The sequence below is a fragment of the Heliconius melpomene genome, chromosome 11 (genome assembly GCF_056956725.1).
Source record: "Heliconius melpomene rosina isolate 202511_hmr_F chromosome 11, ASM5695672v1, whole genome shotgun sequence".
Lineage (NCBI taxonomy): Eukaryota > Metazoa > Arthropoda > Insecta > Lepidoptera > Nymphalidae > Heliconius > Heliconius melpomene.
Window position 1 is genome coordinate 159,725 of NC_140399.1, and position 21,502 is coordinate 181,226.

At 37.5% G+C, this 21,502-nt stretch overlaps 1 protein-coding gene across 3 annotated transcripts in view; it reads left to right on the forward strand.

Moving 5' to 3' along the window:
- Window positions 1–1,435: 1,435 nt before the first annotated feature.
- Window positions 1,436–21,502, forward strand: part of LOC146534221 (uncharacterized) — a 56,390-nt gene continuing 36,323 nt past the window's right edge. For all 3 annotated transcript variants that reach the window (XM_085192795.1, XM_085192793.1, XM_085192794.1), the window contains exon 1: window positions 1,436–1,586. The gene's annotated coding sequence lies outside the window, so the exon portion shown is untranslated. The remainder of the gene's footprint in view (window positions 1,587–21,502) is intronic.

The window sequence follows — 21,502 nt, forward strand, 5'->3', positions numbered from 1 at the left end:
TGGAGATAACGCATTGCCCCGAGGGGGAATAGAAGCGACACCCGCCCCGCTTGCAGTCAGACCCCGACAGCTGCACCACGACGACCACTACCTATATACAGTAGAGTAATAACAAATAGAAGTAGAACTACCTATATAAAAGTACTTTTCAAATTAATCAGTATAATGATAACAATAATATCCTCGAGAGTTGTATAAGGGTAGGTAAGGTAGCTCAAATGACTATGTTTATTAGGTAGGTTATTAGATGATTCATTTATTAAAGTTTTGGTTATGTCGTACCAGGTAGGTACATTATATATATTTGATGACTTAATGACGTTAATGCAGCTACACTAGCTCTCGGATACTTGCACCTTTTGTCTTCGGAAAAGAAACCAATTACCAAGGTGTTTGTCTCTTGGTGGTAGACTGAGATGGCAATCGTCTGTCAGTTGACATAATCATTACGATTTCTTGATTGCCTCTCGTATCGCTCTGTGCTTTTGCCGAATGAGCTGACTGTATAGAGTTCAATCTCCTATGAACCTCAAATAACCCTGCCAAAGCGCACGAGCAGCCACGTCGGCAGCTGTAGGTACTACCCACCAAACAAGGTATCGAGAATACCTGAAAAGGTAGTACGCAATATCTGCTCCCTTCGGTTATCTCACAAGAGATCGTCGTTGGTAATGGTAGTGGCTAGTGTCTAGTGTCTAGTGCACTAGTGCCTACGCGCAGATACTACGCCGTAGCAATTAACGGGTATATTGATTTAAAACGAACGCCACCAATTAATTAGAGAGCGCGACGCGGCTATAAACAACCCGCCGGTACCGATACCGGGTAGGGCCACCACGTGTTGCGCGTCAACTAGGATATATTGTTTGAGATTTTCTTTTCTTTAATTCTGTACGCTGTATTCCACAAAGGTGTAGACAATATAAGAGTAAACAGAGGGAGCCTAGTGTTAAGACACTCGGTTCCCCACTCACTGCCTTTTTTCGAGTCATTGCGTGTTGAATGGCATACCTCAGCGCCACGTTATCACGTTCAAATTTCTTAAGTATGGCTGTTTTTTATCAACAAGGAATAGATTGCTATTAAATCAGTAATTTTGGTTGTTATATTTCTCTTTACCAGACAAAATATTAATATACCTACATGTAATTGTTTGTTTCATAATTAAATTTCTAAAGCCATTTATAAAATACCTACAAAAAGTACAAAGAAAACACCCTACTCAATCATTATAAGGATGTATATCCTCCTAAATCACAATCCCTGGTAACATTAACCCCAACTACAATACTACAATTCCATTAGGCCCTCTCCGGAGTCCCCGCCCTCCGCCCGCCGCCCCGCCCCGCCCTAATTTATGGAAAAGCGGGAAATGAACCCGCCCCCGCCGTCCAATGGCGTCCACCGCCCGCGCCCGCCAGTACCGGCCCGCGTCTCGCCCCGGACGGACGTCAGTGTGCGCGTCGAGTAGTGTGGTGATATAACATATGACACAGTGACATATTGTACAGCCGAGTATTTGGTGTAGTAGATACATGTTTTTATCTATATAGTTGCAGGTTTTAGTCAACAAGGATCGTTCCAATGTAAGTGGATTTTGTTTTTTAATTGTTTTTTTTGCTTTGAAGGACCTGCTGATTAAAATATTTGTATAAACATAATATTTCATTAAATTAGTCCCACATGGAGTTTTCTGAAGCTAACATTTAATATTTAATATATTCAATGAACATTAAGGTCTATTGACCGACTATAAAGAAGCAGTTTATACAGAATGTTCCAGGCGTCTTACTTGATAATGTGAATAAATTTGTTACCTTTTGGAGGTATTCACGTTCTATATCTATATGGCGTTACTTAAACATATTTTTCTATGTTTAATGTGTAAGCTGCACTTAGAGTTGTCAATTAGTGTTTTTTTTTCACGTAGACACTTACTTACATCGCATCACTATTTTATTATTCAATTCATTTTGAGACAGCTGTAACTGTCCTAGTGAGTATCAATTGACTGTTTCTATTGCAAGTTACTTTTACAAAACATACTAGAAAATGTACATAAAGAAGCGATTTATCTTAGTCTCCTATATTTATTTAATGTAGATATATATAAGCCAGTCCTTGCAACACTATTACCTACTAATCGAAACTTACTTTAAAGCGCAATAAATAAGTAGTGTATTTTAAAGAACACAAATTGAAGTAAAGTATGGAAAACTGGACTTGAAACAAGTATTCAATGGAATTTTTACGCGACATGCTTGTTCTTACATATATACGTATATTGCATATTGCTAAATTACATATTTCTTACATATTACTTATGTAATTAGTCCGTAGCCGCCGGACCCACTTCAAATACTTTTACAAAAAAATATTACACTTCTCATTGAATATTTGTATTTGTAAGGCCGTCATAAGTGTGGACTCGGTTCACTTTATGTGGAATAATTGTTTTAATCTTTCTCTACACCTAACACCGACATACCTAACTATCTTTCTAACACCAACGGCGTTTAGTTCTGCCACTCAATATAAAATATCAAAAACTTGGGCAGAAAGTGGAGGACGTAGATTCTTAACGTTACATCTTCTCCATTTACCCATTTAATAGTGCGTATATGTGGGATACAAGTACGTAAAGCTAACTCGAAGTCAGAACTAGTATAGTAAACTGATTAATAATAATTTGAATGAATGCCTAAACAAATGTCATGTTTAATAAAGAACATTTCACTAACGAATGCCCGTGGTTCTGTCCGACCGCAACGATAGAAGTAGACGCGGCAGAGCGAAAAAACAACTTCATTAGTTAAACGAGGCAGAAAAAACTTGTCGCTCTGAGCCTCGCTGGGACTTCTAACGTATTTTGTGTATATTTAATATTAAATTTAGTACATTTACGCGCATTTCCTCCCTTTTAAAACAATGTCGTCGATGCTGAGATAAAGATATAAACACATAAAACACCTCAAATGGTGTTGGTCCTGTGACTCTACCTCTTTTTGCGGACTCTATTAAGATCCAATGTCTGGTATATTAAAGATTTAGATAACACTCTCCCACATAATACTTATTACAAGATAGTAGCCCTCTCCCCGACTCTCTTTTGTGGATTTGAGACGTTAATTGAAAAGTTTCCATTTAAATTTCAACAAATCCCCTATTAGAGAGCTAGAGCTCCCCTAAACTCCCTCGTCTAGCTACTCGTACATGCCAAATTACAAAATCTTATTAAAGTGGTTTCGGAAGTACGTAATTATCCGTGTGTAATACGAAAAGAATTGAATTTCAGTTAAAAGAAATATACTCGTATGTAACTGAAGAATTTAGCTTTCACCTCAAAATTACAATTTATGTTCTTGTTTAGTTCGGCGTATGTTATCAAAATCGAACAGAGTTTTTAAAATGATTATTTATTTGTTTAAATACGACGTTAATTAACCTTTTAAAAACTCAGCCGATTTTGATGATATAAATTTAAAGAAAAAATATTATTTCAATGTTATAGGAGCAAACGTAAAAACAAAATATTTAAAAAGAAAATAAAATTATTTTTACCGCATATAATCATTGCTGGCCAACGCAATAAATGTATTTGTAAAAATTGTTTATATATCTTCATATCCTAGTGGTGGCGCAGGGCACAGCGTGGGACTGTAAGCGCAAAAAGCTTAGGGTTCGATTACCACTCGACGAAATAAAATATTTAATAGGTCTCTGTATTTCCTCGCCCTTCTATCGAGGCAAGGTGCGACGTTAAGTTCCGTCATTCAACACACAGTGTCTCTATAATTCGGCGGAAAGTGAGGAACGGACGTTTTAATGGGAATGGAATATCTTAAAACTAGACTTCCACGTTTTGTTACTGCCTCCTATTCGTCGGAGACGGCCTATTAGCAGCAAGTAGCGTAACAGATGATTCAACGACGTGACATGACAGACAATGGGGGTGTAAGAGAATCAAGAATAACTACTATAAAATAAAGTACTTTTAATTATTAATATATTTATTATGGTTAAATAGACTTTTGACTTTTACTTCATCATTAAGCGTTTAATTATTACACCTACAAATAAATATAAGTACCTATATTCTTTAAAATTAAAAATAAATATTAAAAAAAAATAGGCCGTCGAGGAATTTTGGGATACAAGCGTGTGAATGTAACGCGATATGGGTTCGATTACCACTCGGGGGAAAGAATTAATACATATTTCTTCGCTCTGGTACGATAGCGGAAGCGTGGCGTTGAGTTCCGCCACTCAACACGCAATGCCTCTAAAATGTAGCTGACAATAGGGAACGGAGTGACTTAACACTAAGTTACTTCTCCTACCCTGCTTTATGAGAGATACAGCGTGAAGCTGAGAAAAGAAAAATGAAAAATTACTCGGCGTTTCTAATAAAACGACGTCAAGTGGAGCGGGAGCACGGGGCGGGAGTCCCGGCACGGCTGCCCGGACCTACCCGCTACGTTATTATATTAATGAGATTTCTTATTAAATATATGAGGTGTGTTGTGCAATATATCATATCCGCGCTCGTTACAGCTACTTACAGCTGCAATAAAGTAAAACGACTCCGTACTAAACCAGCGGCCGACTAAACAAGGGACCCCGGGCGGCCGCGCGGAACCGCCGCGCTCCACCTAGCATACATCTACGAACAGTTACACATCTTACAGTGACCAGATAAAGTATCATTTTCAATAAACATTCTTGTGTCCCTTATGACGTTTAAGAAATGTTAGTTTCGTTATTTATTAAAAGTTCTCACCTCATTACGAGGGGTCTGTCACTGTCAAGACGCAGTGCGTGCCGACCTACTTTAATACGCGGCTCGGGGACCCCGGGGCACGGGGGCCCAGAGCCCGGAGCCCGGGTGCTACAGGCCGATTTGGAAACGGAAAGTCATCGGGAATATTCTCACTATTACATTTAATCAAGTCTACTTCTGGTATAGAAATAAAAACGAAATAACTTATAATCCTTACATATTTGAAATACTACAATGTAATCACCGTTGTAAGCTAGCGTTCTTTGTACGCGTATAATATCGATTGACCACTTAAAACTCGTAAAACGTCGCCACGGCGCGGCGGCGCGCGGCGGCGAGGCGGCCCGGTCTTAGAGAAGAAGGCATTTTGTATAATTAATTCAAAATATTAATTAAATATTTATCAAATAGGTATACTTATATTTAAAGTGACTGCGAGTTCTGCGAGGCCCCGCGGCCGCCGCATCCTCCAACTTACTAATTATTGGTATATTTGGTCCCCCCCATGCAAATATTTTGGACATTTCAAACGTGTTGGAGGAACCACTTGTTATGTTAATCACTCGAGAACTCGAGAACTATTCTAGTTGTATAACGAGATGTTCGGATCTGTTTCTGTTTATATTCAACGATATCAGATTCGACGATAGTGTTGGCTGTGCATTGATTACGTCACTACAGAGTGTGTGCGGTGCACACGGCAGTGTCGGTGTCACTGGGACGGCCTACTGCGGCACTACGGCAGTACGGCACTATATGCTGTCGTGAACATCTGCTGCTCGGAATTACACATGCCTTGTATGATGTAGTTTTATATGAAAATGAATTACAAAAGTTTTATAGCGTACACATACTGACAGTTTTTGAAGTAGTTGCCAAGTCAGACCTCAGGGTGAGTGCAAGTGAACGTATGGCTACAGCAAGAGCGACACTCATTACTATGAAACAACCCTCGCGGCTTCACCACCACCACCTCACTCGGTAAATGGACTATCCCACACATAAATAATTAATTGATTCCTAACAATAGTTCCTGATATTAAGACGTTCAACCGAACAGACTCTTCAGCCTTATAATATTAAGTGTAGAATAAATTGAAATATTTAAAAGTCCATTTTATTACAATACTCGAAGGTCCACGTAGTTACACGAATAACAAATAAAAACACGCTCAAGTATCTTTTCCTAGTATTCAACAGACGTTTGTTAGTTTTAGTCATTTGATATAATTAAAAACTGTTAACTATAACATAGTAGCGTGGCTGTGGCGTAGTTCGTTGAATTTTCCGGTTCCTGAGGCCGTATTCAAATATATTCCAGATATTATCTACTTCGGCAGTCGGAGTGGACGTCGTGGACTGGCAGAAATATATCTACGTAGGTATGACGTAATAAAAAAAAACAACTTAAAAATATATTTAAACGGACTACGGAAATACAGGTAATATTTATTAAAAAGCAATTTTATTAAGTATATTATAAATATTGATTAAGATATAATCGGGGCCTGTTGTTGTGTCGATAAGGATCTCAACGTCTCCGCGTATTGCTTCATCAGATATGATGCTTGAAGTAAACTATATTACGATACGTTTAATCACTTGCCACGATGTCCTTTTTTTTTCTTTAAAAAAAAAGGTAAAAAATGTATGACATTAATACATCGGCTCAGCAATTATATTAGCTTCTGTATTGTTGCTTTGTAGATGTATCAAATTATTAAATATTTGTAATTAAATACCCATGATCATATCGTCTGTTCACATCACATAGTACTTACTACCTGAGGTCAGCGCGGCGCGGTAGGTCAGGGTCCCCACTTGGCCGAGTGATATTTGACTTATTTTCTTTCTCAAAGCGCTACGTTGATTTGCCATAATCAACACTATATCTCGAATATTGACCATAAAGTAAGGAACTGAGTGTTATAATTCTAGGTTCCCTCTGCTTACCCTGTTATAGAAGAAAATATGTGAAGCATGCATAGCTTACATCACGTGTATCTTGAATGAAGGTGTTACAATCAAATAAGAGCATGTCGAGTGTGACCGAATGTGGGGCGATAACATCTATCGGAGGACATTATCTCGCGCTCTCAGATCTTTAGCGTTCATAATTTTAATTCATACCACCTGTTGCTCCCGCTCAATTGAGACTTAGGTCATTAAACGTGTTTTTTTATTTTTTTTGGACTCGACCAATAAATGTTTATGTGGCTATTCATATATGAAACGTAACGGCAACAAATATTTGAGTGACAGAATGTTTTTAAAAACAATCGCTTAAGTAGTACAGTAGAGTTATAGTATGGGTGACAAAGTGTCACCCGGAGGCATACCTGCGCCGGCGCCGCCGCGTGCATTCCGCACATAGCCCAGCCCTTACTCACTTGCGTCGCCAAAAATTATGACTACGACTACTTACTCATAGTTCACTTTCAATGAGATTTTGTTATTTCAAATATTATTGTGTTACCAGTGTTAGGACACTCAGTAGGTACCACACTTTTTGCCCTTTGCAATTTATCCTAATTGAAATATAATCATTGCGCCGAGTGAAAATCGAACTCACAACCGGCGTGTTTACAGTTAGACATTCATGTGCGCCGAGGCGGCTTAAAATTGTTGTTATACCGCAGAAAAAATTAAATTAATTAATTAAAAAATTAAATAAGTGAATCTGGTCTCAGCACCTGACACACATTGTTCCATGACTTCTTCTTCTTGATGTCTTCATCGCTGCACCGAAATAACAGAAGAAGATAAAAATATGTACACATACCTACGAGTAAAACTGTTCCGTTACCGAGTAGCACAGCAGCAAATTAAACACCAAAACTTTCCATTAAGGAAGAAAACATTAGAAGAGGATTTCCTAAATTCCTACAGGAACGTATTCTTACCTAGTACGATTTTAACCTTTTCTTAAAAATATACAGAATGTTCTTGTGATTATAAAAATATAATATAACTTCAAAAGCTTAACCGTCTACATGTAAATTCAGTAATATTTATTAATTATATGTAAATCATATAAAATATATTTACACTTCTTGTATAAATATATGGATTTATTCAATCGTCGTCTTTAATTTGATTACATTAATATACCGACTTATTTAATTTTAATAAGTAATGATACCTTGACATTGGTGCTTTGACATCAGTATCGAAGATACAGGAAAGAGTAAAGAAGAGGGAAGTTTATGGTAGTGGAGGAGGAGAAAGAAGTAGGTAGGTATATGGAGACCGTAGTGTTTGACGTTCTGATTTCTCTGGATACCTCGCAAGGAATAAAATGTGTTCTATGAGAAATATTACAAATATTCCAAAGATAGTCTGTTCAAACTTACATAAAAATCTTTAATTTCACTGGGAAAACAATTTTTTTCCTTTCTCTGGTTTTTACCAAAATTGTATGAAAAGATTTTATCTATAATACATTATTTATTTATATTTAGGTATATCCAAGCTGTTACAATAAACGATATCTACATAAGTAGGTATTAGATATGACCGCTAACTATTTTGGAAGCGGATCGAAGAGAGCGTCTTCTCGTTTAGCTAATTTAACTTTGTGATTGAGAGCGAGTTATTCAAATGTCTCTGCGCGCATAGTAAGTGGTTGGACGCGACGATCTTATCGAGGACCAAGCGCGGTCACTTGATGTGAGATGAGAACTTTCCTTTACTGCTGCCTTTACACGCTGGTAACGCAGGTTAGGCAGAGTGAATCTAAGCACCGAGTGTTAGGACACTCATATTATAACACTGCCTTGTAAGAGCAGGGAAATTAAAACATTAAATATTTTATTCCCCCGAATAGGGATCGAACCTACTACCCCTGCGCCACCACGGCCTCACCTATAGGTACATCACCCAGTCACCAAATACCTACATAATTATGTCTTAATTTATTTTGACGTTTAACGCTTTAGCCAACTTTTCTAGAACCTTCTAAAATTTTTGTTTTACAATCGATGGAAGAAAAGTAAAGAATTTCGAAAACAAAAGAAAATAGGATCTATTCCCCTTTCCCTATATTTACTCTGTTTCTCTATTAATAAATATAGTATATATATACAGATACTAAACATTTAACTCACATAACATTACCTACATTTGAACGCTGGTCCCACATAAAAAGTGTCAGATATACAAAAACTGAAATACACTTAGTAGCTACTTAGTACGTATCGATAACAAGACAAGAACCGGCGCCCGAGGGGACTTCTTTACGACTTAGCATTAGGGTCCCCGGCGCCTTCTACCTGGTACCTGGTCGCGCCGTCACCGCCGGCTCCTCACCTCACGCACCTTACACTGATAAGCCCACTTCCTGTAGCGTTATAGGTGAACTTCCTTTTGGTGACAAAACTTACGAAGAAAAAAGGAGAGTTAATAATAAAAATAATTGCATAATGTAAAAAGTAAATTCGATATAATTGAATTAGTTTTTACGCTGATGCTATTACACTAATATTAAGCTGCTACTCATATATGATGTGAAGCTTTCTGACAAAAAAGAAATATTCCAGAATGATTCCCATATCACTTAGTTAGGCGTTAGATGCTAAGTGACACACCACTCCCTTGAATCCCTTCGCGGAGAAGGCAATAATTACCTATCTAGTGGGGTCTCTCCATAATAAAAAAATAACAAAAAAAAGGCAAAAACGTTAAGTTGATAAATACAAATTTCACGTTGCCAAGTCGGCTAAACATGAAACGGTAACTCATTAGCGCCTCGTAGCGAAATCGTTAAGTGTGTAATATATAGCGGGTCACTAGTTCCGGTTCCCTCGCGCTTATCTGCGATCATCTCGAGATAATGACTTCTGACCGCCGCGGCCGCGCAGCATCTGGACCGCATTCCCGAACACCTTCACACGTACCAATGTCTACATTTTAACGTCGTTCATGTATATTTCATAACTCCTTAAAAATCCTTTAAAATAATCCTTAAAATGCGAGACGTTCGGGGGCGAATGTCTCGCATTATGGGTTCATATGAAAATATTTCTATTTAAAATATAAGTATACCTAATAAAAAAATGTCTCCTGGCGTCAATTATCTTAGTGTAGTATTTTAACGTAGATATTAAAAGTGAGCGGAGAGTGGGAAACGTAGTGTCCTGCCGCGTCTCCTCCGTCTCCACATGTAACAAGGTGACAGACGCGCCAACATAAAACATGTTATATAATGCCGAACACAACATTTGCATTGTGACTTTGTAATAATTATAAAAGTTCAAAGTATAATAATTAATTATACATATTTATTATCTGTTGGCATTCATATACTCAATTAATTTTGATACTCTAAAAAATAATTTTATATTTGTATTGTTAGAAACATCCAAATGTGGGAATGTGACCAATGACCTATATTATATTGAGGTCATCGCGGCGCAGTGGCGCGGGGTCTGGCTACAAACTGAAGTAAACTTTACGGTTGTGTGTTCGGACCCCACTCGGACTGATGAAACAATGCTTGCTGGCGAATTCCACACTCAGAAAATGAAGAACGGAGTGTCTTAACATTATCTAAAGCTAAAAAACATGAAGTATGTTAAATAGAGACCGTCCCGCTTATAGAATCACTACTAGGTAGTTAAAAGTGCAAGTTGTCACACATTTGTATGGATATAAATCAAGTATTTTCTTCATTGCTTTAAAAGGCTATTATCAAAACAAACAGCAAATATAAAATAATGAATGGGACGCCGTCGCGTGTTGCGTCGCCCACTCCTCACTCCTCGGGTCTGGTTCCGATTCAAATTTCCGTTCGTATGTGACAGTTTATTTTGATATATAATACTTAATATGTAGTTGTTATGCTATCCATTTAAGATGACGCGTCGATGACCATATCGAGGTACGAAAACACGTCACCTGACCGTAGTCTTATAATATAGTAAGGTTTATTCCACTGGACACTAAAATGAAGGAGCTTGAAATTGACATTGTACAAGTAGGTACCTACCTACGATTATGTGTATGTAAATATAATGTAACGTAAGTAATGAATACAAGGTCGTATCCAAAATAATTTTGCAATTACTTCATATAAATAACCTTTAAAATAGATATTTGATAATGTTTCAAAATTTCCTATTTAAGACTAGATTTAACCTGCGGCTTCGCTCCCGTAACTAAGGCTCGGCTTTATGAACCGCTTTCAAGATCGATCTCAGACTTGAGAGCGGCTTAGAAATACGGGCCTAAGAACACATGACACCTATACGTCTAAGGTAACTCTTAACGCAGGTACCTACAAAAGATTATATAGAAAATATCAACGTGGTGTAACTATTATAAACCCATAGTCTTAATAAAATTATATTTTTGAGTTAAATAATAGTTCCTGACATTAGAACGTTCAGCCAATTCTTCAACTTTATAATATTAGATACACATTCATACCAGATGCAAATCAATATTCAAATAGAATTGATTCGACATTCCTAAACACAGACCTAACGCTGAAGCCAACTTACATTCACCGCACACCAAACCCACTCACAGGATCTCTATGAAGCATTATATCTCTTTGATCTCATATCTCTATTGCATACAAATGTAGATATCAAATTATTATGTTAAATTTCCATCTCGCCATTGGCCGGGCTCCTCCCGGGCGGATCCGGAGCGACGATAACATATAATCATTTCCTCGTAAAAATTATGATTTTATGTAAAATATGATAAATATGAATAATATTTATATTAAAGAACATGTTCAAAATATGAGGAGGCGTGGCGATCAATATTTAATATTTATATTCATTTATACGTTAAGTTAGAGACAGCGTGACAGCGCGACGTGAGGTGCGCGTCACGTAAGACAATGAACACTTAACCTAAGGTTCTGTTCCACCCACGCGCGTCGCGAGGTTCCATATAGATATTTCTTACTACAGTAACAATGAGTACAAATGGCTCCATTACGATGAAACCCGCCATACGGAGAGCAAATAAACAGAGTAAATAAATAAACAACCAGTCCTGAGTGTCAGGCATCGATACACTCTCGACACTGATACACTCTCGACATCGACACACCGACACTTAGGGGATTAGCATTGTTGCCGCTCTCGAAGTAAACCACACAAAAAGCCAGCCCCTTGGCTGGTGTCTGACAGCGGGGCGGCGTCTGACGTACCGCGACGCGGCAGTCTCGGTGCTATTACATACATACCTACACGTCTACATGATGACGTCACCTCGTAAATAGTCTACATTACGAGCTGCTTTGAGGACTCTTCTTTGGCAGAATGTGATAAAAAGTGAAACAAATTAGATTATGATTTCGTCAATTGACACAGTTCGCATCGCCCTTATCGGTATTTCCTCTATTCTCGAGGTGGAGTCAGCTTGCGGCGGACGGAATGTTTTCATAGATATTTTCCTTTATTATTCGTAAAAATTAGTTCAATTTGGCGTGTGCAATGACGACCGGTTAAACGTGTCGCTTTTTGTATAGACGAGAGTCTGAGGCCATATTATTATGCAAAACTAATTAAATTAATTCAATTAAATAAAATTAACACTTACGTACGAGTATATGTTAAATGTAACTGCTCGAGGCTAAAACATACGAAATAGAAACTTCTGCGAAATATTACATGGTCTTAGATAATCACTAAACAAAAGGCGACAGAATATCATTCTGTCGCCTTTTGTTTAGTTATTCTTGCACAACAATAGATAAGTCAAGTAAGAAGATGATTGTCTTGAAGACCTCCTCTAATATGTACTAATTTAAATGTTCCACTGAAAGTGTTTGGTAATATTCTAAATTTATAACTTAACTTAGTTCATAATATTTAATTATAAGTATTACCAACGTATTACCTTCCCTCTCAAAAACTTACTCTCAAATGCAAATTTCTTAAAAAAACCAACAAAACAAATGACACAACCAAAAAAAAAAACATTTCCTATTTCTATAAATCAACAACGATGAAGCAGAGACGGTTGCGCTCTACGACGCGACTTGGCGCCTCTATTATAACCGTGATAATTTATTGTTTACATTATTCCACCTCTCGCTCGCACACACGCACCTCTGCCTGAACCAACGCAGTGGTCCCTTTCCCCCAAACAATTAGTCGGACAGCTCAATAACTCCAAGGGCCGGACTGGCGGTCAGTTTTTGCGTTGTTGTGAGTGTCCTTACGCAAGCGTGGCTCGTGCCTAATGGCGCTCTACACCCTTCCACCATTTAAAGCCACCCCTATTATTTTGCGAGATAAATGCGTCGATAGGGCGCGCGTCGCATTACATACCTGATAACATCGACAGGTTTTGGGTAAAAACGTTATTTATATCGAGTTTACGACTAGAAAGCTTTTTAAGGGTTTTGGCGACATCGGCTAGTGGTTGCTTTTTTTTTATATACCTTTTGTTTGTGTCGACGATGTGTCGCGAATACTTTGCAGGAGTTTTTATAAGTGAATACTGTGGAACTAATAATACCAAACAAATATATGTGTTAAATACCATATGCATACTTTATTTATTAATAGTTTGATCTTTGCACGTTTCTAGACAACATTTTTAACTAAAATAAATATTTAATTTTATTTAGCTTTTTCTAAAAATTAAAATACATTTTAGAATAGATAGTATCTGAATATATAAGCGACAAAGGGTGGCTTGTAGTACCTCCACTCAACGCACAATGTCTCGAATTGAGTCAAAACAGCCGATCAGTATATCCCAACTCTAAATTCTCTCAGTCTACCGTACTAGTCGGAGTAAAGTGTAAAGCAGCGAAAGGTATATTTGTACAGGAACCCCGCACCCCGCACCAACTCACCAAACCTGCCGTAGGACACAAAAAACGATCCTAATTTTGCATTTTGGTAGAAAGGAATAAATTGTCAACTTGCTTAATGATACGGACCTTAATTAGTTGCAAGAAAAATATGTATCCATTTGCAAAGTTCAGTCTGTGGTAGCGTTAATGACGGCCGCTGTTATAGGTATATGTATGGTGCACACGCCGCTTGTTTATATGGAGGCTCTTTGCTTCATTATTAAATTATCTATCTTATAAGTAGGCGAGGTAGAGTAAAGTGTTAGTTATGAGCGTGATGATCGACTTGTGGTTATTCATCAATATTGAGGCCTCTGCAGCGCGTAAGTCTCCGCCGCCGTTCGGTGTTCAGTTCCGCTGAGCTCAGAATAGAGATCGGCGGCGGAAATCGGCGTGTCTTAACAGTAGAGTTACTCTACTTATCCCACTTTATATAAAGTAGAGCTAAAGAAATAAAATTTACAATATACTTTTGTATGTACGAGGCCGTGGCTGTGCTCGATTCACATTCGGGGGAATAAATTATTACTTACTAATAATATTAAGAAAATAGGTCACTCAACATGCAATTCTTCGAAAAAAGGCGGCAATTCCCTTTGTGTTGTTTTTTACACTTGTGTGTTTGTTAGTCAATCGCGACTAGGTGGCTCATCACATATAAGTGTGTCTAGTACAGCATAAAAATAGTAAAAAATCTATTGAAAATTGATATCAATTATTATCTTTTATTAATTAAATCATAGTTTTTTCATTTGTGGATCTAATTTGTAAGTAGTGTTATATGTAACATAAATATGTAGATGTTTGCAACAAAGTCGCTTATACTGAAGACATAAACTGCTACACTTAAACTGCACTCTTAATGCAGTCTGTCGGACGTCGTTATGTACATGTTAAAATATGATTTTCTGTTGCAAAATTCTCTTCTCATCACGTTTTATACCCCTAGGTTAGTTAGATGTATCATGACTCTCCTTTCTCTACTCCGCTCGAATTACGTGTTGTGAGTGGAGGGAACTGCCTTAAAAAGAAACAAGGACCATCGCGATTATAAGCAGATATTGTCATACAACAGTACTACAGTGGCCTCAAATATTTTAATTGAAATTGTATGTCTGCTTCTATATTAGGAATATGTAAAAAAATATCGAAATATTTTATTTTACACAATATTTAATGATGTAATTAAAAAATATAGAGACGGTAAAGAGTGTCAAGGATATGCATATGTAGTACAATTATTGCAATTCATTTGAAAATATGCACTTTTATCAAATATAAACGAATTATCGCCATTAATACCCCGAAGTCTGTTCTTTATTGCTTAAGAGTGTGACAATTTTGAGGATGGAGGTTAAACACACCTTAGGTTTAGAATATACTTAATTTATATTAATGTAAGAATGCTTTTACGCTTCGCTATATTGCAAAGTTAATATATAGGCAAAGTTATAACCAACTTTTACCTGCGGGTTTGCCTGTGGTTACATCGAAATGATTAATTTGGTGTATCTAATCTAGCATGCCGTATCCCCAGCGGGGTAGTCAGAGAGTCTCTGATCTCTGCATACCTCTTTCGCCTCGTCCACTGTCATCGACCCCTTTACACATGCCCTCTGGTGAGTCCTCACGCTTTATATGTGAGGTCTCCTCCTACCTTAACCTTATAGCTTTCCTCGATAATTGGATTATTCAACACAAAAACATTTTTTCAATTTGAATAAGTAGTTCTTGAGATTAACGTGTTTCCTCAAATAAACAAACATTTCCTCCTTATAATATTGGTATAGATATTATAGTTTTGCAAAAAGCAGAAAAAAATAGCAGCACTCAATCGATGCGCTCGATAAGGCAAGTAAAATGGAACGTTAATTTAGATTTTATAGCCCTCGACGCATAATCGTAAACGACCAGCACCACCGCCGCTCTCCGCTAGGCCTGCTAAAATACGCGTTCTTCTAGTACCTACTTACTTGATAAGTCAATAAAGTTTTGCGATTTTTTCTCTTTTAAATGTCCTGCTGCATCATACTCATGTGAGTCCTCGCCCTGGTAGACGTAAATCGACGTTAGTATTCAACACTCAACATACGTCTCAAAAAATTGGACTAAAAGTCAGGATTGGAATGTTATAATAGCAGGTTATACAATTCTTACTCCGCTACTTGTATAGACAAAATACAAAAAACAAATTGAACAGAATTTTATACATGCCAGGTGTTTAGACATTAGGCGCATATCTTGATCGGAAATTTCATATTTTAAATAAATATATTAAAAAAAATTACAATATTCAATTTTTTATTCGTATTTACAATACATTTACAAAAACAAACAATCTATATAGATATACACGGAGGTAACAAATTCTATTTTGTACCGCATTCAGTAGGCGTTTAGATTTACTGGGCATATTGACAAACGACTGTACGTTTAAGCTGGCTCGAGTCAGACATCAATAACCTCTGCCAGATTACACTTTGGTTGCTTTTAGCGATCTGTGAGGAGTGGGCGGTGCTGGCGGCGCGGGCCCCTAATAGCGCGACCTCTCACCCCCTCTTATCTACTTAGACCATTGTATTTTGGTATTAATAGTTGAGACTAATTTTAAAATCAATTTTGGTTATTATTAAAACTTATCTTAAGGTATCGATTAAGTTTAATTTGTGTATTTTTTGTAGATAGTTGTAGTCTTTAGAAAAAATATTGATTTTGATAGTCTCTATCCTTATTTAGGTTTTTTAAGAAATACATACCCTTTAATAATAAGTATCAATAATATATATTCCTACATGAGATATGATATAAGCTCAGTATTTGTTAATCGAATATGATAGAACTAATGACCGTCCACACTTGTTTAACGACTGCACCGACTCAGCCACAGCTTTGAATAATTAAGTTTTTTAAAATCAAATTAAAATAAATAGCTGGTTCACATTTTCAAGAAGCACTGAGACTAGCCATTAAATATAATTAGTTTCACATCAGTGTAAGTTCTAGGAAGCCAAATAATAATTAAAACAAGTAGCTGTACTAGTTACTGTATTAGAATACGTGTAGAGTCGTCTCCGCTCGCGCTGGGCTGTCCCGGATTTACATTTTATATACATTTGTACATGCTTGTCATGTTTAATGTTTGGAAGAAAAAAAATATTTTACATAGTAGTAACTTTAATGGCGTCACAGATGAGTGAAACAATTATGATTAAAATTAAATCGATTCATCCTTTTAGAAAATTGTTCATGTTAATATAACAACAAATATATTTTTTACAATTTCTTCTTCACGCATTTCTCCTTAATTACATTTTGTGTACACTGAAGTGCCTCGTAGCCGGTGCCTGGTTCACAGTAGGTACTCACAAAGAGCAACTGTCAACGTTGCCTTCGATATCCAACTTCGATGCGTATCTCGAACTACTTATAATATATGATTAAACCAGTTATTATAATTACCGCGTCACTGGCTCCCAATAACGACTGTTGTTGATGGAACAAATCGCCGCATCGATAAAAGGGGAGTGTTTTGCACACCCATATACTTTTGACTAAAGTGAGTGAGAAAGTAGCTCTATCAGTCCCACATACGAGTACTACGACCACATACGAGTACTACGATACATGATTTCTTTATATTTTTATTATATTTTAGTTGTCTTCTGCTAATATATATAATACTGTCTTGAGTCCACTCTGACTATAAGACTCACATAGTCATTACAGTGTAACCACGAGTGGTCGCGTTGGTCACATTTACAGTTCGAATGCGATGACAATAATATACATAAATACATATGTATGCACCGACGGGCGGCGCGGCGGAGCAGAACACGCGGCTTCTAAATTATACTTAACAGGGCAACCTCGTTATTTGACAAAATAAAATACATTCATTATTGAATTAAATTACTAATAAAAATTCGTTTAGCGGTCGTTTTATTTGGTTTGGAAACGTTCATTTTATTATTATTTATTTTATATTAGTACAGAGTAGGTGCTATATTTGTTGTACGTATTAAAAATTGTATTCAATCGACATTCACAACATTAGTAGGAAGTTTTGACTGACAATAAACAACTATACATAAAGGTGAACTAAACTAACCGGAAGTTCATTGGACGCGTTAGATGATCACGCCGCGTACAAAATAACTAAGTTCCAAGAATCTTGCAATTGAAACTTGCATTTTTTCTTTACATTATAATTAATTATCTCTCGCTCGGCGCTGGAGCAACACTAGTGTGTCGGCTCTTACACACTACATTGAACACCGGCAAGTGGTGGTAGCGGTGAGTCAGAGTACGTCTCTATATTGATTGCATCAGTCTCAATTGTTACAATCGACTCTGCTTCAAAGGAACACGCACGCATGAGAGATCGGGATCCTTGAAGGATATCGGCTCGTTACTTTATAACATCAATTCGACCAGATGATTCACGGCGGTGACAACAAGAGGAGCCGCTCGGACTCTCCTCCGCTACATCGGAATACAATATCGCAGTAGTGTGCCTGAGGCCGCCGCCGCCGCGAACACGGTCGACATCGATTAAGGCGGTAGAGGGTGTCCCTTGTTACAGTTATTCCCGGAACGTCCACAATATATTTAACATTTTTCTGATTTGGTAAAATGTGTAAAATACATATTAAGTGATTCTAAATCTTAAATTATATAAAGGCTCCCTACAGGTCTACAGTTTACGCGGCTCTCTACTCTATCTATTATATGCTGGATAACTAGCACTAACCCTCATTGCCACAATTGATATTTTTTTTATTATTTTTACAATGAGCTTACAAAGCGCAAAATATAAAAAAAATAAATAATTGTTTTGTTATGTTATATGATATTGGAAAATGAATTTATATATTTCAATGTTACAGAAAAAAAAACATTATTGCAACGCGATTAAGATTATTGATTGCATTAATTACAATACGCTGTAGCGCTTAAAATGAGCACTTTCTTTAAGTCTCTTATCTGGAGTGTACTTAATTTCGTAATCCTTAATCAGCTCTACCGAGTCCTGTAAATTAAGGAGACTTGGTGAGTGTGTTTATGAGACGAGGCGACACCCTGCATCAGCGCGCGTCGGGCGTGAGGTGGTGTGCGAGGGTGCGCGGGCGCCGGCGCTATCGCCCGAGGACGGGGCACACTGGGCACACTGGGCACACTGGCCGCTTGGACACTTGGAAACTTGCGCAATAAACTGTAGTTATTATCAAGAGCTCTCACCTTTCTATTTAAACTCAAATTCAATTTTAAGTTTACTTATTAATAATAATAAGTAAACTTAAAATTGAATTTGAGTTCAAATTGTCAAATGTACCTATTACGTATAAACGAAATAGGTACGTTTGATTATTTTGCGTTTTAAATTTTATTATAAGCAGTTCGTACAATACTGTTAGCAACCATCGGCATATCAGTATCCGTGTGTCCCAGGACTTACTCTACGTAGAGCCTCTGAAACGCCGCCTCAAAAGCCTTTCCGTGTTCCGCGGCCTCGCCTCCCCTCGCCTCCCCCCTTCAATCCTTCCCTTTCGTCGCCCTCGAGACAATTAAAGTACCGATGAATTACAATCTTTCCTATTTATTGACGTTTTAGTTGAGAAAGTATGTAAATTTAGTGACGGCGTAGTCGAATACCGTGAGTAATGACAGTATACGGCGGGTAAAGGCTTTGCATGCTTCAATATTAAATATTTTGTTGATTTCTTTTCTTTTTCCACTAATGAGTTGTAATTAAATGGCTTAGTTTTTTTCGGATTTCTAGAATTACTTAGAAAGTAATCCAGACGATATGTAAAGACGTTTAGATCGATCAAAAAATTGTAATTACTTTTAATGTGCTGAAATGTGACTCTACGTAGAGTTCATAAAATTAACATTTTAATATCAAACACTAAAAGCAAGTTATAGCTGGTATTGCTAATTGAAATTGTAACGTCTATAAAATAAAATTAAATTAATATAAAACCCACGTGTTGGGGGAAGGTGATGTAACGCTTAATGAGCTCTAATGGAGGACGGCGGTTCCTACGAGTCCTACTAATTGCGGCCGAGGAGCGTTGTCACCAATTTTTTTGAGGCAAACCCGACACTTGCCGGGAATGCTTTTATACGGCGGCGGCGGCGGCGGCGGACCCGCTAATGTGTTAATCCACTTCGTTTGTGTGTTTTCCGTTATTGATAGCCAAACAACGGTCTCTACCGTCTCGCTTATACATGCGCATTTTTATATATGCAGGAAAGAGACAAGTAGAAAGGTTTCATTGAATGCAGATATTTTAATATTAAAATGATTAACTCTCAGCGAGACGGCCCTCGAAGCGAGTCGAGGCGAGGCGTAGATTAGCGCGGACAGTGATCGCCGCTCGCTCGCTCCTTATCGCGACATCTCGGGAGTCATTTGTAGCGTTATCTACAAGACTGACAAAAGGTCTCATGACGACCTGACGCGACTGACGACTGACGTCTCGGACACAGCGTGCTCGCTTGTTTGAAAACAAAATTCAAAGTTTTTACACGCATTAGTTCACTGATGGTTATTTTGTTGTGTGTTACTAATATAATGTAATTATTTATGCTAGTGTATTAAAAGGAAACTTATAAAAATATTCTTTTTTGATTTTCTACATAGTCAAGTAATATTAGTATGCCAAGTAAGTAGCCGGTAAAATGAGGACTCTACGTCACAGTTATCAAATAGACAGACAAAATTTAACAATTACATTACAATACATACATGACGTACGAGTTGATTGCGCGGTTTGCGAATCCACCACCTAGGAGTCCCATCCGAGGTGGAGAGGACCCTCCCTAATTAATTACCTTTTACACATCGACTGACAAAAAAACCTCTTGTTGCGGCTAAGAGCGGCGGCGCCAACCGAGGGGGACGGGGCACCGGGGCCAGGGGACATCGGAGCGGGGGACGGGGGACGGGGGACGGGGACACTAATGCAGGCGCCGATAAGCAGACGCATGGGAAAGTGTCCCGGCCAATATCGGAGTCCACGACAACTGCTGGTGCGGGCCTTCTACTTGGACATACAGTGATGGGTTTATGAAACGAACTTGGACACGTTTTTTTGGGAGATATCGTTTTATGATAACTGAATTCACATTATCTGTGGAGTCGCTCTCGAGTGTACCTCAAGTTGACATATTTCGTTTTTAAAGCTTACGTCTGTACTTAGGTATAATACAATCGTAACCGGTCGGTGTCGGTGCGTGCGGTATCAATATTTTAGTAGAGACAATACAAATTTTAGTAAATGAAGCTTATTTATTGTAGAATTTCCCGTAATTACGTGAATGTGATAGAGCCGTGAGTAGTGAGTAGCGAGTACCTCCACTGAGGTCCAAGGTGGCTCACAAGGTGCGCGTCGCGGCGTCAGCTACTACTATACTGCGATATCTAATGAACTCGTTTAGTAGAAAGTACTTATTAATATATAAAATACATAAATATTATTTGTTAGGTACATTTTGAGTTATCGAAACAAGGTTTTTTATTTTGTCTATTGGTGTCTATTTATGTGTACGTAAGTATATGTACACAGTACAAGTGGGTTCAGATATTTTTTGTGTATGTAGGTATACCTATATTCATTATTTATATTAACACAACTTCTCGAAAATAGGATATAAGATATGTCTAATGGCGCAACTCAACGCCGCTCTTTGTCAACCAGGACGCGAGTTAAAGCCATCATATAGGTATCAAATTTAAATTCAAATCATGAATATGAATTGAAAATATAGTTCACTGTACACTCGCCTCCTAATATAATAAAACAAAACAACGTTATACGTTAATTAGTATTTTTCGACAATTACTCGACGTCATCACCGTAAATTTAATAAGAAATCGTTATTTTGTATATTTA